The sequence below is a fragment of the Triticum urartu genome, chromosome 7A, assembly GCF_056163025.1.
Source record: "Triticum urartu cultivar PI428250 chromosome 7A, HENAU_Tu73, whole genome shotgun sequence".
Lineage (NCBI taxonomy): Eukaryota > Viridiplantae > Streptophyta > Magnoliopsida > Poales > Poaceae > Triticum > Triticum urartu.
The window spans coordinates 17,982,051-17,996,840 of record NC_141879.1 but is presented as its reverse complement, the minus strand read 5'-3'; positions in this window follow the sequence as shown (position 1 = coordinate 17,996,840).

The following is a 14,790-nucleotide window of genomic DNA, read 5'->3' as shown; positions in this document are numbered from 1 at the left end:
ATTCTCACCGCGGCTTGCACGTGCGAATATCCGGTGTGCGTCTCCTCCCTAGTGACTATGAATACACACTTACTTTCAGGATCTCTGACGATGGTGTTGCCCAATGGGTAATAATCTCTAGATGGTGAGATTGTTCGATTGACCTCGGATGCTGCTACTATCTGTGGACTATTTTAGCCAATGCATTGGCTCCTGCTGCCAGTGACTATAACTGGCTCTACGGATGCAACGAAACTGTGGTGAAATCTGATTTGCTCGGATTATGGCACGTGGGAAGATGTTCGATCGACAAGACTGGCCGCTGCAATATATATGTGACGCTTGGCATTAGAACTGTCAATATGATTGTGCTCATGAGACTTTTCTTTTTTCGGCGACAAAAACTCCAAGTTGGAACACATTGAATAAGAGTAGCTATGTGATGATGCTCATGAGACTTTGCTTTGTCAAGAAAAAATTCAACCAATAATTAGTCGCCCCATGAATATTTTCATTAAAATCACTTATGACAAATCCCCAACTGAACCAAAACCGCCAAGAGATGGAGAAATGTCATTCTTATGAAGGCCCTTATGAAGATGAAAGTAACAAATGAAATCAGGCCAGACACGATCGCTTAGAGAGTAGATATAATGACCCACTTTGTTGGAAGCAACAGAGAATCGAAACCTTTGACCAAAGAGTTTAAGCACGTTGAAACTCAGACGATCATCTCCAAGGAAGTAGCAAAATATGAGACCTCTAGGAAAAACTCTTTGACAGTCGGCGATGGGAAAAGTTGACTGAAGAAGAGAAACGTTGATGCACCTGAGCCGAGACCGCTTATCCCGGTGAGAAATCCAAATGAAGGAGGCCTTCCATCATGAATTAGGAATAATATCCAATGTGAACTCCGGCAAGGGTTGGACGGTGGGAGGTGCTGGTGGAGAACATGGTGAACACCTAACTCTACTACATATTTGTTTATTTTTAGCTTTTTAAGTATGGTTATACCCATTAAACGAATTGTGGGATTTGAACTTATATTAGAACACACTTATTTATTCAAAACATTTTTATTTTTCACCTGCCCGGAAAACTCCCGTGCCTGGAATCTGCCTTGTTTTAGGTAAAACCACAAAACTCCGACTGCGATGGCAATGCGAGCACAAACGAGTAGCAAGGATGAAGCGTTTGGGATATTTGAGATATCGGAAACGGTTATATAGGGACAACTGTATGCATCAAGGCTCCCTATCCCCGAAAGTTTTTGTGTTGTGTGGAAAGGAACCCCCTATCGTAGTCACTCACTAGGCGACAGTTCCAAATGCCGTCGCGGAAAGGGGTTAAAAACCATTTGTATAGCACCTCAGTGTACCCGTGTAATGATTAGATCATAAGTTTACAAATGTTGATTCTGAACTTTTTCCTGTTGTATGTCTACAATTTTAAGATTTCTTGAATGCTACTAATGTTAGCATGTGGCAATATATTGTAACTATGATATAGTTGCTTTCTTATGACTCTAGTTACCAAGGTTTACAATTTTTTTATTACAAAAGACGTCTAGTTACCAACGTGTAACTGGTCCCTAGACTCTTTTAGTCACCAAGCCTTGGCTGGTCACTTGATATCTCTAGCCACTAACCATGTATATGGTGGCTGTTAATTTTTAGCAACAAAGTATCCCTTGGTCTCTATAGATGCCATTAGTCACCAAGTCTTCCTTGGTTGGTACATGCTATATTAGTCACCATATTTAGTTGATACCTATTGATATGACATTTAGTGATCAGGGTTCACAATGTTGGTTGCTCAATATCATTATGGATTAGACTATAGGCACCACGAAGCAACCAACTAGTATTGGTAGCAGTAGATCAATAGCGACCAATTTTGTACTTTTAGCAACCAACAACCTTGGTGGCTAAAACTCACATATCTAGTAGTGACACCTTATTATATACAAAACATTTTTATTTTTTATGTCTTATTACGCAAACGTTAACTAGTATTTACATTATATTTAACACATGTTTAATTGGTAGCACTTATTTTCTAAAACTTTGAGCACACAACACAGACTTCCATCATGATAAATATAACAAACAAAGTAGAATATACTTTATAATCATGAAAACTATGTTATTTGAAAAAAATCCATTCTATTTGTTGAAATAAATTCTATTGATCCAAAACTAAGGAAAGCACACAAAAAATCGCATGCATCCATCAGTGGAGTATTTTATTCCGCTTGTTTAGAGATAAGAAAAATTGGCCATATCTTGGATCTAGTTTGGGTGGCCTGCACATGGAGTCTGCTTGGCATTTTATATGTATTATAGCATGTTTGAGTATGTATTTTCTATAAATATCTTGATGGAGGATCCTACAGTTCACGAGTATAGAAAAATGTGTTGTAATTATTTGGTCTCTAATTTCAATATTAGCCTATTTATTAGTTTGATCATCTTCTCGTCTATTCTTGAACCAGGAAGTTTAGTGACTCGTAGATGTTTGGTTACATTATACTCATCTGCCAGTGAAGCAGATATTAGTGGACGAGTGTCTTTTGTATACAAGGTGGCATATCTTGGTGGGTATGTTGCGATCATATCCAGAGTTTAGAGTTTAGAGTTGACATATGTGATAAAATAAGGCATTCCAGTCGAATCCAAATGTAGTTCTAAGAGAGCATGTAATACACAAAATATCTATTGAACTAGTGTAAAGAAGAGTTGGCCCAACCTCCTCAAGGGGTAGTATAACGATGAAAAGAATGATACTTCTAAAATCTTAGCCAGAACAAAAGGAAACTAAAAGCAAACAGAGCAAAAACTTTCCTCGATGCATATATTCAAATTCACCTCTCAATTTACTTCATATAATATATTTATGGTTGTATATATATACCCACTTCTTCCTGGTGTATGGATTTTACTTTGGAGACCAAATCCATTTGAGTGAAATCCAAAATAACCAAAGCCGTTACAATAACCTAGTCCCCTTCCCTCGGTGTCGTTTTGTGATAATCTACTGAAGGAGGGGTCAGACCGAAAATATTTTGACACATGAAGGTTTGTTGTTTCCACAATTGTTGTTGGTAGGCAAGCCTTTGAGGTGCATACTGATTGGCTGATAGTTGGGGCGATGTCCAAGAGCTCTTGGTTGCTGCTGATAAGTAGGCCTACACAAGGCTAGCTGCCACTAGCGGTGCTTCTAGTTGTTGGGGCTTACCTTGCTGACCATCTTGCGCTTGTATGTGTCTTCTGGTTGTTGGGCAGTCACAAGTGATTATCTGGTACTATAGACATTGTTGAAGTCCTTCTGTAAAGTGTTCCTTGTAGGTACCTTCAGTGCTAACATATTTTTAACGATGTTGCCTCCTTGTTTTAGTGCATGAAACTCTCGCTTCTTGATTCCCATAATTCCTAGGGAAATAGGGCCTTGCGGAATCTTCTACTACCCTCCTAGCAGTGGTGGCGGAGGTGTTCAATAATGTTTCCTCTAGCTTCTTCCACGACCCCGACGGTGATTGCACCATCAGATCCAACAACAAGATTGGACAAACATGTAGATCCTCGATGTCTGCGACTTCATCACTTCCAGTTGTGGCGGCGATAGTGTTAAATAAAGTCTCGGTGGTGTTGTCCTACGCAGTGGACAATATGGTTTTACGTTTTGGTTCTTTGGCTGTAGTTTTGACATGCGAAGGTTCGCTAGTCTCGGTCTCATCAGGGTGCGTGTGAGATTTGTGTTCCCTAATCTCGTCTGGCAAGACCTGGGGTGTTCTAGAGGCCCTCTTTAATGTTTTCTTCTTTGAGGCGATAGTTGCTATGCAAATCATGGTTGTCGGCATCTTCTGTTCTACATTGGCCACTTCTGGGCTGCTACTTTTACAAACTCATGGGTTTTAACAAGTTTGCTCCGTAGATATATTGGAATATACGTTTTATTGGTTGCTGTTGACTTGTTGTTGATGAAATTCTATGGTCTCTAGACCCAAATTTCAAGGTCTGATATTTCATAGGGTTTGGCTAGGTTTCAGTTATTAAGACTTAATCAAGAGTCGGGAAAGTAATAAGATGTAGGAATTAGAAAGAAAAAATAAAAAGCTACACGAATTTCGATGTAAGATCGATCGACTAATATTTAACAAGTCTCTCAGCTCACTCGCTCGTGCATGCGTGCGTTGCCTCCTCTCCTCTTCTGTCGTTCCTAGTAAGTGTGTCAACCGCTTGCCCCAAAAAAGAGGATCTCGTACACAGGTGGAAGGAGGCGACACGACTTTCCTTTGCGAGCCATCGGCGCTGCCGATGGTTCTCTCTCCCTCCGCCAGCTGCTCCACCGGCGGGAGGGGGGACCTCGGATCTGTGTGTGGGGTGGATTGGCAGTAGGGTTAGGGGTCTGGGAGACGTTGCCGAGACCGCTGTGGTGGTGTCGCGTCTGGTATGATTTTCTGTTGTTGTTCTTCCTATTTCTTTGTGCTGTTGCTGGAGGGATGTCCTGCGTTGCCCAGGGGGTTGGCCGGGCCGCAACACCGGAACCCGATCCTAGTTCTTCCATATCTGGAAGAGGCGCATATAGCGATACTCAAAGTCATAGATGGTGAAGGCGGGTGCAGGAGTGTTGGATGCACATGTGTGTTCTTGTCTTTTGGGTGTCGGAATGAAGAAAAGGGGGAGCAGCGAGGCGGCGATTATGCCGTGGTTGAAGATGATGACTTGCTTGGAATTGGTAGCGGATTCTTATATTGCACGGGGGGAGGGAGGACATTCTCACAAGGTTTAGAAATGATGACACAGAGCTCCGGGGATCTTCATGTTTTACTGGTTGTTTTAGAGTACTTTCTGTTTTTTTGAGTTATTTACCCAAAACCACCATACTTGGGGCTAGGGTAACAGGTCAGTACCACATTTGAGCCATGTCACAAAAAACCACCAACTCTGGGACTAATTGGTAACGTGGAGCACTGACGGGCCGTTTTAGCCGCGGAAACAGCGAATCCGACAGGTCGGGCCCACCTGTCGGGTCGACATGGCGTGCTTGTGTGGACAATTTGCTGAGTTGGACGAGGGCCCCACCTGTCAATGACTAGAGTGTTTATCTTTTTTTTCACATTTTCTTTTTATTCCTCTCTTCAGTTTTCGCATGGGCATTTCAACAAACACGCTATGTGCGTGTCTTCACCGGCGCCACCACCAGGCGAGGCCGTGCGGCGGCGCATTGGGAACGGGCGCGCGAGGCAGCTGCGGTAAGGAGAAACTCGGCCGACGCCCATGGTGGTCTTCTCTGGGGACGTCGATGGCGGACTCGCGGCCGCGGACGGACATGCCCTCAACGGCGCGCGGCCAGGGCCTCCCTGCGCACCGCCACCGGCAGCCCGGCACAGTAGCTCCAGCGTCGTCCACGCGTGCTTCATCATTGCGACCACGAGGCCCGACGTTGCAACCGCCTCCATTAGCCTGAGCCCGAGCAGGATCTCCCATGTACGAGAAGCCTAGGGGGCGGCCCGATGCTTCTGGTTTGCCGAACTCGTGCCGCCAGCTCGCGACGCCAGTTCGCCGCCATCTCGCGCCGCCCTCAATGCCCGATGCAGCGCACGCATGTGTTCGTCCAGGGAGACATCTAGTCATGGAGGTACGAGGTCCAGCGCGGCGGCTCAACATGGATTATAGGTGGCTGGGGCGGCTGGGCAACTCGCCGGTGGTGGTGTATCTCACCGGGATTGGGCTCCGGCGGCGGTGCGGGATTAGACAGTGGTGGGAGTTGGTGTACTGGAGGGAGAGAGGGGAAGAAGAGAGAGCCCGACAGGTGGGGCCTTGTGCCACCTCAGCGAATTATCCACATAGGCACGCCACGTCAGCCCGACAGGTGGGTTCGACCTGTCGGTTTCGCTGTTTCCGCGGCTAAATCGGCCAGTCAGTGCTCCGCGGTTCCAATTAGTCCCAGAGTTGGTGGTTTTTTGTGACATGGCTCAAATGTGATACCGACCGGTTACCCTAGCCTCAAGTGTGATGGTTTTGGGTAAATGTGTCCTTCAGGAGATGGTTGAGGAAGTTACCCTGTCCTTCAGGAGTAAATGTGTCTTCGTCCTTGGTATGCTGTACCTGATGGGAAGACTGAACCACGTCCTCGGCGACCATGTGCTGCTGAGGGTGGACACGAAGGGGAAAGTGTGGACAACCACCCGTGTGCCGTATGATCAAAGATTCGGTATGATTGGATCATCTCAAGGATGTTTGCACTATGCTATACTTCCTGATGATGATAACAACAGAATGCTGGTTTCTGAGAGAGCAATCTGGTAACTCAAGGATTGCGATAGTAAAGAATTGGTCTTGAAGCATACTGCCAGCATCGATAATCTTATGAGCATGATCGGGCAGAATTATGAGGTGGTTGGGATGCATCCAGATTGTGATACCATTTTCCTGGTTTCATATGAACGTGATACCTTGGTATCATACGACATGCGGCATCAGAAAGTTATTGGCCGTATCATTAATCTTGAGAAAGGCAACATACAACAATTTCTACCCTATGTTCCCTTGTTCTCGGAGTCATTAGCAGATGCAGATGAGCAGTAGCTTTACCTTCAAACCAAGCGTGTGCTTCCTCCAATAGAGAATTTCTTTTTATTTATGATCTCTGTAGCTAATGAATTCAGTACAGCTTTGGATCTGTTAACCACAGAGAAATCGCTGTTATAATGTCCAAAACTGAAATAAAAATGCAAGCTTTGCTGCAAAGTTTTCATGCTGGGTGTATGTGCGTTTGGTCCCTTTCAGATGATAAACCAAGGTAGTACTTATCATATAAGCTTGTGCTTCACCTATGAAAAAAGGGGTTTGACATGGCATTTGTTGTGCTAGAAATGTAGTGGCCATAACATATAGGCTTGTCTTTTTTTTTTGGAACGAAGACGCATGGAGCGTCCGACTTTAAATTAATAAAGCCTCATGACAGCATCCACATAAGTATCAACCTTACAACCAAACCGACATAAGTTCAACGGGCTTAACGTCCCGGCAAAGATAAGCTAGAAGTTCAAACAAGCGAAGATAGACCATAACATAGTTCGCATCACAGCAAATCTAAACGCAAAATGCTCAAGCGTGCTGTTCTTGCAGTCTTGATCTCGTCATGCACAGCTTGATCTACTCCATAATCTCGATCATGCGTCCCTCGTCACGCTGCTTCGCCAATGGCGCCCAAGCCTGTAAGAAAATATGACATTTGAAAAGAATCTCAGCGGGGTGAGCAGGGAACTTGTGTTCTATAGTAATTTTGTTCCTCATGGTCCAAATGGACCAAAGCATCGCCTCTACGCTGCGCCACACCACCCTCGCATTCGCACCCCTCTGTGCGGATAACAGGTTAAGAAGATCGATGCTAGTTTGCGGGTTCCAATTCTGGTTAAGAGTATCTCTGACCGCGCTCCACGCAAATTTAGCGAGACAACATCTAAAGAAGACGTGGTTAGCGTCCTCCCTAAGTCCATAGATGGCGCATGTCCCATTCGCCGGCCCGTTGAGCTTGGCCACATTATCCGAGGTTGGAAGGCGATTACGAAACATTTGCCACATAAAAATCTTAATCTTGAGGGGAATGCCAGCCTTCCACAGCCCCCTAGCCATGTCTAGCTCATTCCCCTCCGTAAGCTTCCCGTATAATGATTTCACCGAGAATTTTCGTGAAGTAGTTAGCCTCCACCAGATCTCATCATTATCCTGGCTGAGTCTCCTCCCCTTGAGCTCAGCCACCAATGCATTCCAAGCAGCAGCCTCTCGTGTCTCCAGAGGCTTGAAGAAGGAGATCGCCGGAGGGTGCACTCTAAGGGCGTCAGCGACCAAAATGTGCGTGTCTGTGGCTAACTGAAACAACTCCGGATGTGATTGCCACAGCGGTGATTGACCCCTCCAACAGCCCAACAAAAATCGCGTAGACGATCCGTTGTTGACTGAAAAATGGGCCCCAACCAAAAATGCTGGTCTCACCGCTTGGATCCCATTCCAAAGCGACGATCCCTTGGTCTCTGCCTTAAAAAGATTGCCGTCCGGGAAATATTTTGCCCGAAGAATGTCCGCCCAGAGACCCTTCTCATTTTGGGCGAGGCGCCACCACCATTTGGTGAGCAGGGCAACATTCATAAGTTTCGAGTTCATGATCCCCAAACCACCAAACTTTTTCGGTCTGCAGACCGCAGCCCACTTTACCAAGTGGTATTTGCGTTTCGTCCCAGTTCCTTCCCAAACGAACCGGGCGCGCGGCGTGTCTAGCTTGGCATGCACTCCATCGGCAAGGAGGAACATTCCCGTTGTAAAGAGAGGAAGGGAGGATAAGCTAATTGGTCAAAATCAACCTAGCAGCCGAAGACATAAACCTCCCTCTCCACGGGCTAACCCGATTCACCACTTTGCCATAAAGTGGCGTCCATTCAGCTATGGTCAGGTTCTTGTGCGTTATTGGTAGCCCTAGGTATTTGATCGGGAACCTTCCAATCTTACAGTTGAGCAAGTTTGCAACCCTCCGACTTTCGTGATCATCCATCCCTATGGTGATCACTTCGCTTTTGAGAAAATTGATCTTAAGACCCGACAAAATCTCAAATGCTAGAAGCAGTAACTTAATCGAGGCAATGTTGTGGTCGTCCGGCTCGAATAACAACATCGTGTCATCTGCGTACTACAGGTGAGTCACACCGCCAGGGATGAGGTGTGAGATTAGCCCTTTAATGTGTCCCGCAGCCCTGGCTTTGTTAATCATAGCTGCGAGGGCATCCGCAAAAAAAAATTAAAAATCAAAGGCGAGCTCGGGTCTCCCTGCCTTAGGCCACGCTTATTGCTGAAGAAGTTGCCCATTTCACCGTTGATGGTCACCGCCGTGTGCCCACTACTCACGAGGTGCATGATACGATGGACAAAAGCCCCATCAAAACCCTTTTCGATGAGGACCTCACGCACGAACTCCTAGTTCACGCGATCATAGGCCTTCTCAAAATCTAACTTGAGAAGAATGCCTCGCGACTTGGTACGTTTAAGCTCATGCACGGTTTCTAGAAGCGCTAAAGGGCCTTCTAGAATGTTACAATGCTTCAGAAAACCAGTCTGACTAGAGCTAATCACCCGTTGAGCTATGGGTGCCAAGCGGGAGGCATAAGCTTTCGCGCAGATCTTGAAAGGGACATTAATCAGAGTGATCGGCCTAATGAGTTTTATGTCGTCGGCCCCTTTAACTTTGGGTATCAAGCTGATAGCCCCATAGTTTAATCTAGCAAGGTCAACCGTGCCTAACGCGAAACCGTTCATGATATCATAGAAAAGGTGTTTAAGATTAGGCCAGAACTTTTTGAAAAACTCCACCGGCCAATCATCCGGCCCAGGCGCCGTGTCCGTTTTCATATCGTGCAAAGCTCTATCGATTTCCTCCGGAAGGAACGAGAGAACGAGCCCATTGTTCTCCTCCTGTGAGACCCGTTCGGATGGATCCCAAAGGTCCTCGCGTAGGCAAAGTGCTTTTTCCTCGGCCGTCCCCAAAAGGCCGATGAAAAACTCATAGATGTGGGCCACAATGAGATCGTTGGTTAGTAAGAGACCATGATTTGATTGTAACTGAAGGATAGTGCTTTTACGCTTCCTACCGTTAGCGTAAGCATGAAAATATCTGGTGTTAGTGTCTCCTTTGGTGACCCACTTGATACCGCCCCTATGATGCCAATATTCCTCTTCAACCCGGAGGATGGCTAGGCTATTGTCTCAACAATTCTAGCCCGCTCCCTCTTGGTTTCACTCTGCCGGTCCGGATATGCACAACGCTAAGCGTCTAAGCCCGGACCGGCAGAGTGCTGGACCTCGGCGGCTAGCAAACTCCGGGCGTTCCTACTGATTGGTCTCACACCGCGCATTTATATGTATATTCGGTATACTGATTGGAGGAGATACTAGACTGTGAAATGACATTAACCTGACAAACATAACTGTACACACACAGCTTGTTACATGGCTTGATCTATCTGGGGAATGCTGGGAAAAGAAACATGGTGGCCTTTTGATAGTATTGTACTCACTTCACTCTGAAATGAATTAATACAAGAGTACATACAGTAATGTCTATACAATCTCTCTCTGCTAGTCATATATGCCAGAGGGATCCTAAATTGATTTAATATTTTTGCATGGTGGTCCCCGATCACATGGTTAGTTCTGTTGTTCTATGATTCTTAGAGAGAGAGAGAGAGAGAGAGAGAGAGAAATCAGTGATGCGTCATTTTCCATTTGGTTCTTTAGTTAAGATGCTCGATTAAAATTCATAAGTGATTAGTGGAGTACTTCTACAGGCAAAAACCATTGCCACGATTTGCCATTGTACGATCCCTCTGGCAGCTCCTTTGTCTCGATGCTGCATGTGTCTTCGATACCCTTCCGGTTGATAGCCATGTCTTTTACCAAAGCACTATATTGGGTGATGTTGTTTGTTGACTAAAGTCAGAAGTTGTTCCACTGGAGCTGGTCCATGCAGCAATGGGAAAGGTTCTTTGGCCTACTATTTAAATTAGGACTAGGACTGAAGGGCCACTGGTATAAAACTTGCAAAATGAACAAGATTTTACTAGGTACGACAAGACAATGAAGTGTTTGTCAGTAGTTGAAATTTATATTCTACTACGGGTGAATGCTAGTTTCGATCTGCTCTGTTTAGTTGCTAGTGGTTGTGTCCTTCACTGCCTGACATGGTACTGTACTATGGTGGTAGCACCAGTAGCTTACTATCGTTTTTGCATCGAGCACCAGTCTTATTTTAATGAAAAAGCAGGTGCTGTGCCCTTTTGTGTAAAACTTAAGTTTCAGGCCTCTTTTGGTTCATAGGATAGGATTATCATAGGAATAGGAATCTTGTAGGAAATGAGATGACATGTATCTCAAATCCTATGAACAGGAATAGGAAACAAGATGTCATTTGGTTGACATCAAAGAAAATTTTCCATTGAGTCTAGGCTCTTTTTTATTTTCCTATGAAATGCGGAGGATAGGAACCAATCCTATGTAGGAATAGGAATCCATTCCTATGAACCAAAGGGCTCTAAAGGAAAAAATCCTATAAGAATCCTATCCTCTAGAATTTCTATGAAATTCCTCTAAACCAAAGGAGACCTCATTCTCTGCAATTTAGGACAACTCTGTTAGCAAGTTATCAAGAACTGTATCCGAATTCGACAGTAAGAGAATGAATGTAACCTTCTTTCTGCTTGTTTCAGCCATTGAAGTACTGTCCATGCATTTGTCAGCCCTGCTATCTTATAATTTCCTGGAATCATTGCAGTGTATCCTAGCTCCAGTGCCAGGATCTGCAAGAACAGGGTAGCAGGCTATGACTCTCCATGTATGCCCGGAATGAAAGGCGATGGCAAGACCGGGAGGAACCTGCACTGAGAAATCCCCACTGCCAGTTAAGGTGGCTCTAGGTAAGTTAGCATGCATGCACCAGGTGGTTTAAATAATTGATGTGGACAAGCTGGCACAGAAAAGGGGTTTAAATACTATCTATATATATTGATGTGTAATTTGGGGTTGAATATAGACCTATTTTTTTTTCTGTTTATAACTTCACAGTTAACCTCATGCACGCGAGGTTAGGATGTAGGTCTTCAATTCGAAATCTCACTTATAAGATAGGATAGGGTAGGAGTGGCTCCCGACGCGGAGCGGTGTGTGCTGATAGCCTGATATCCTTAGCTTCTCCCTGCATGTCAGTGTAACATGGATGAACAGTGTCAGCACGTGTTGTGCCAGCCAAAATGATTATTTGATCAGTTGGATGTGAACATCTAAACAACCAGTACATGGCACCACTAGTCTGTTTTGTTCTCTATCAGAAAGAGCAGAATTAATTTGAGAAACGGATGGTGATAGATACTGTTTCAGATAGACATTTCCTGTTGGGAATTGATGGATACTGGGAATTATAGTAACACACAAGCGTCCTAGTATTGTTATTGTTTGCTACTCGAATCAGCCTGCTCGCCATTTCTACGGGACGCGGCCCATGGGAGACACCAACTTGCGCGTGGATGACCTTCTGAACCTCTCCAGAGTCGTCCACCCCATCAGGGACGCCATGGTCAAGACAACTGCATCACAGCGGTGCTAGGTCACGGACCGCAAAGCAAGCGCTCTCGCGCGAGTGCCACGGCCGCCGTATGGCACTCCCTCAAGCTGCTCCCGCATTTGCAGTTCTCACCCTTGTCTTCGTGTTCTTCATTCGATATCCCATCCATGATGGCCTTATGGCATTCCCTCAAACTGCCCCCTCATTCACAGTTCTCGCCCTTGTCTTCGTGTTCTTTATTCGATATCCCATCCCTGATGATGTTGCTCTCCTGCTAGGGACCTCAGCCTTACATTGCGGGATGAGGGAGTACTATTTATGACATACTCCCTTCGTTTCAAAATCGATATACTAAAGTTAGTACAAAGTTGGAGTAGTTTTTTTTCAGATTGACATACGGAAAAAAAAACTACCTCGTACGTAGCTAAGATATTCTTCCGTGAGATTAGTTAAAATTAGCTAATTTTCTGTGCATTGCAACTGGGGCATACATATTTTGATGGTTCAACATCAATCAGGCCCGTATAAATCTGACACCCACATATTCTAGATTTTGGTAAGATTGGATTCGATTTGAGCATTGGTAGGGGAAGCCAAGAAATTATTTTATTTAGATGAGGTTTTGGTAAGATTTATTTGATTTGGGTATGGGTAGGGGAAAGCGAGGAAAGTTTTGATTTATTTGAAGTTTTGGGAAGATCTGATTTGATTTGATTGAGTTAATGTAAGACGTGTGGAGGGGTGTAGGCCAAGCGAATTTACAATGACCAACTCTCTTTAATAGTAGAGATATGGAGAAAAATCAATATATGAAACAAAATTAGCATAACATGATATTATATCAGATATAATTTAAATAATTAAGACGAAATGTATGTGTCATTTTTGTTCTATAAAAAAGGAAACATAAATAAATGCATACAGTTAAAATATCATGTGCGCTCCATTCGGCACCCAAAGAGAAACTTCGCGAGGTATCATGAAAAGAGAAAAGAAAAACAATGGCTCACGGTATAAAAGACAGTGTTGTTAGCAAAGATATTGTGTATCAGTATTTTTTTTCTCACATAATAACAACCATGTTTATGACTCATTTACATGAAAAGCATATGTTTGCTCATGCATGCAACTCCGTGGCAGGTGGACCGGGACACTTGGGGTCACAGGCGGGACATTTTTGCCAGCACTCCTCTTTGGAAGCGAAGCACGGCTGGTCCGGCGGCAGAAGCTCACAGCAGTAACAGACTCTCGGAGGGTGGCGACATACATGGCCTGTGCAGAAACGTAGGTTAAGCTTGCTCTCATCTAATGATGTCGCGTTGACCGTAGTAGCTCCGGTATGATCCTCCTGGTAGCTCCTCCTTCTTCCAGCCTCCAAACGACCTGTTAATTCGCATCAAAAAATTCGTATTCAGAATTACGTACAAGTTTATATATACTCCTACATAGTTACATGATTGCATCACTGAGAAATACAATCGTATATATATATGTTTACATACAATGTGCTATAACTGCAAGGTATCCGATGAGGAGCAGGATTACTGTCAGCGAGGAAACCAAGCCGGTGCCTCTCATGCTGGGGCGCCCAGTGAACTGGCTACCTGAGAGTCGGATTGTGAGCTAATGGCAATGGTCGCGCTTGAATATATAGATAGATTGGAGAAATCAATTGTGAGATGCATAGCAGGTGAATTAATATTTTTATTATTTGGTGGTGGAGCAGGCTAATTAATATGAAAATCATGTCGATCACACCATTAACTTTACTCCAGCGAAATAAATTGGAGATCATGCAATCAGCATATCCTTCTAGAAATCAATTTAGTATATTGCAGCAACAAATTAATGAATATGGTCTAGTATATATTACTTACCGTTTGTGTGGTGTGTGTGTGTGTGTGTGTGTCTGAGAGAGAGAGAGAGAGAGAGAGAGAGAGAGAGAGAGAGAGAGAGAGAGAGAGAGAGAGAGAGAGAGAGAGAGAGAGAGACTCCTTCGGCTCCAACATGTAAATAAGGTGCACACTGAATTAGAGGGAAAATGGTGCTGCCCAATTTTTGCATGTAAATAAGATACTCCTTGTGCATATATATTGTGTTCGATTTTTGTCAAAATAGATCCATGATTACTAGTCATTGGTGGCTATATGTTTGATAACATGCATTACTTGCTGCAATGGCTATCATTGTTTGCTGCTGTGAAGAACTTCTAAATTCGATATGGTTGTAATATGTTAGTTGACATGTATGGTTGTAGTGCACTTTGGTTGGTTTTGGATATTTGGTATGTGAACAAGACTTGTATGGCTGATTGCTTTTGTATGTGGCAATTGAACTTGCTACCTTATTGCTACATTACGATATTGTTGTTGAAAATTGTGTTCTATGTGATGTCATTTAAGTGTCATGCTTGTCAATATATAGTTATGTTGTTTTTCTTGAAAATACAAATAAAATGCTGCCAATTTTTTTGACATATTGTTATTCCATTTTTCATTCGGTGCTTCAAAACCAAGCACAAGAACATAACCAACCCGTTCTACTTTTTGCTCCTACTATACGAAGAAACGAACCAACCCATTCCTCTGGAATGTAACAATCCATGATAGTTGGTTCCTCAACAAAATACACCCTAAGCTCGCAGGAATTGAGAGCCCTTGGTGCGTCGTGAGGAGAGGTCCTATGTTTTTTTCTTGAGACAAA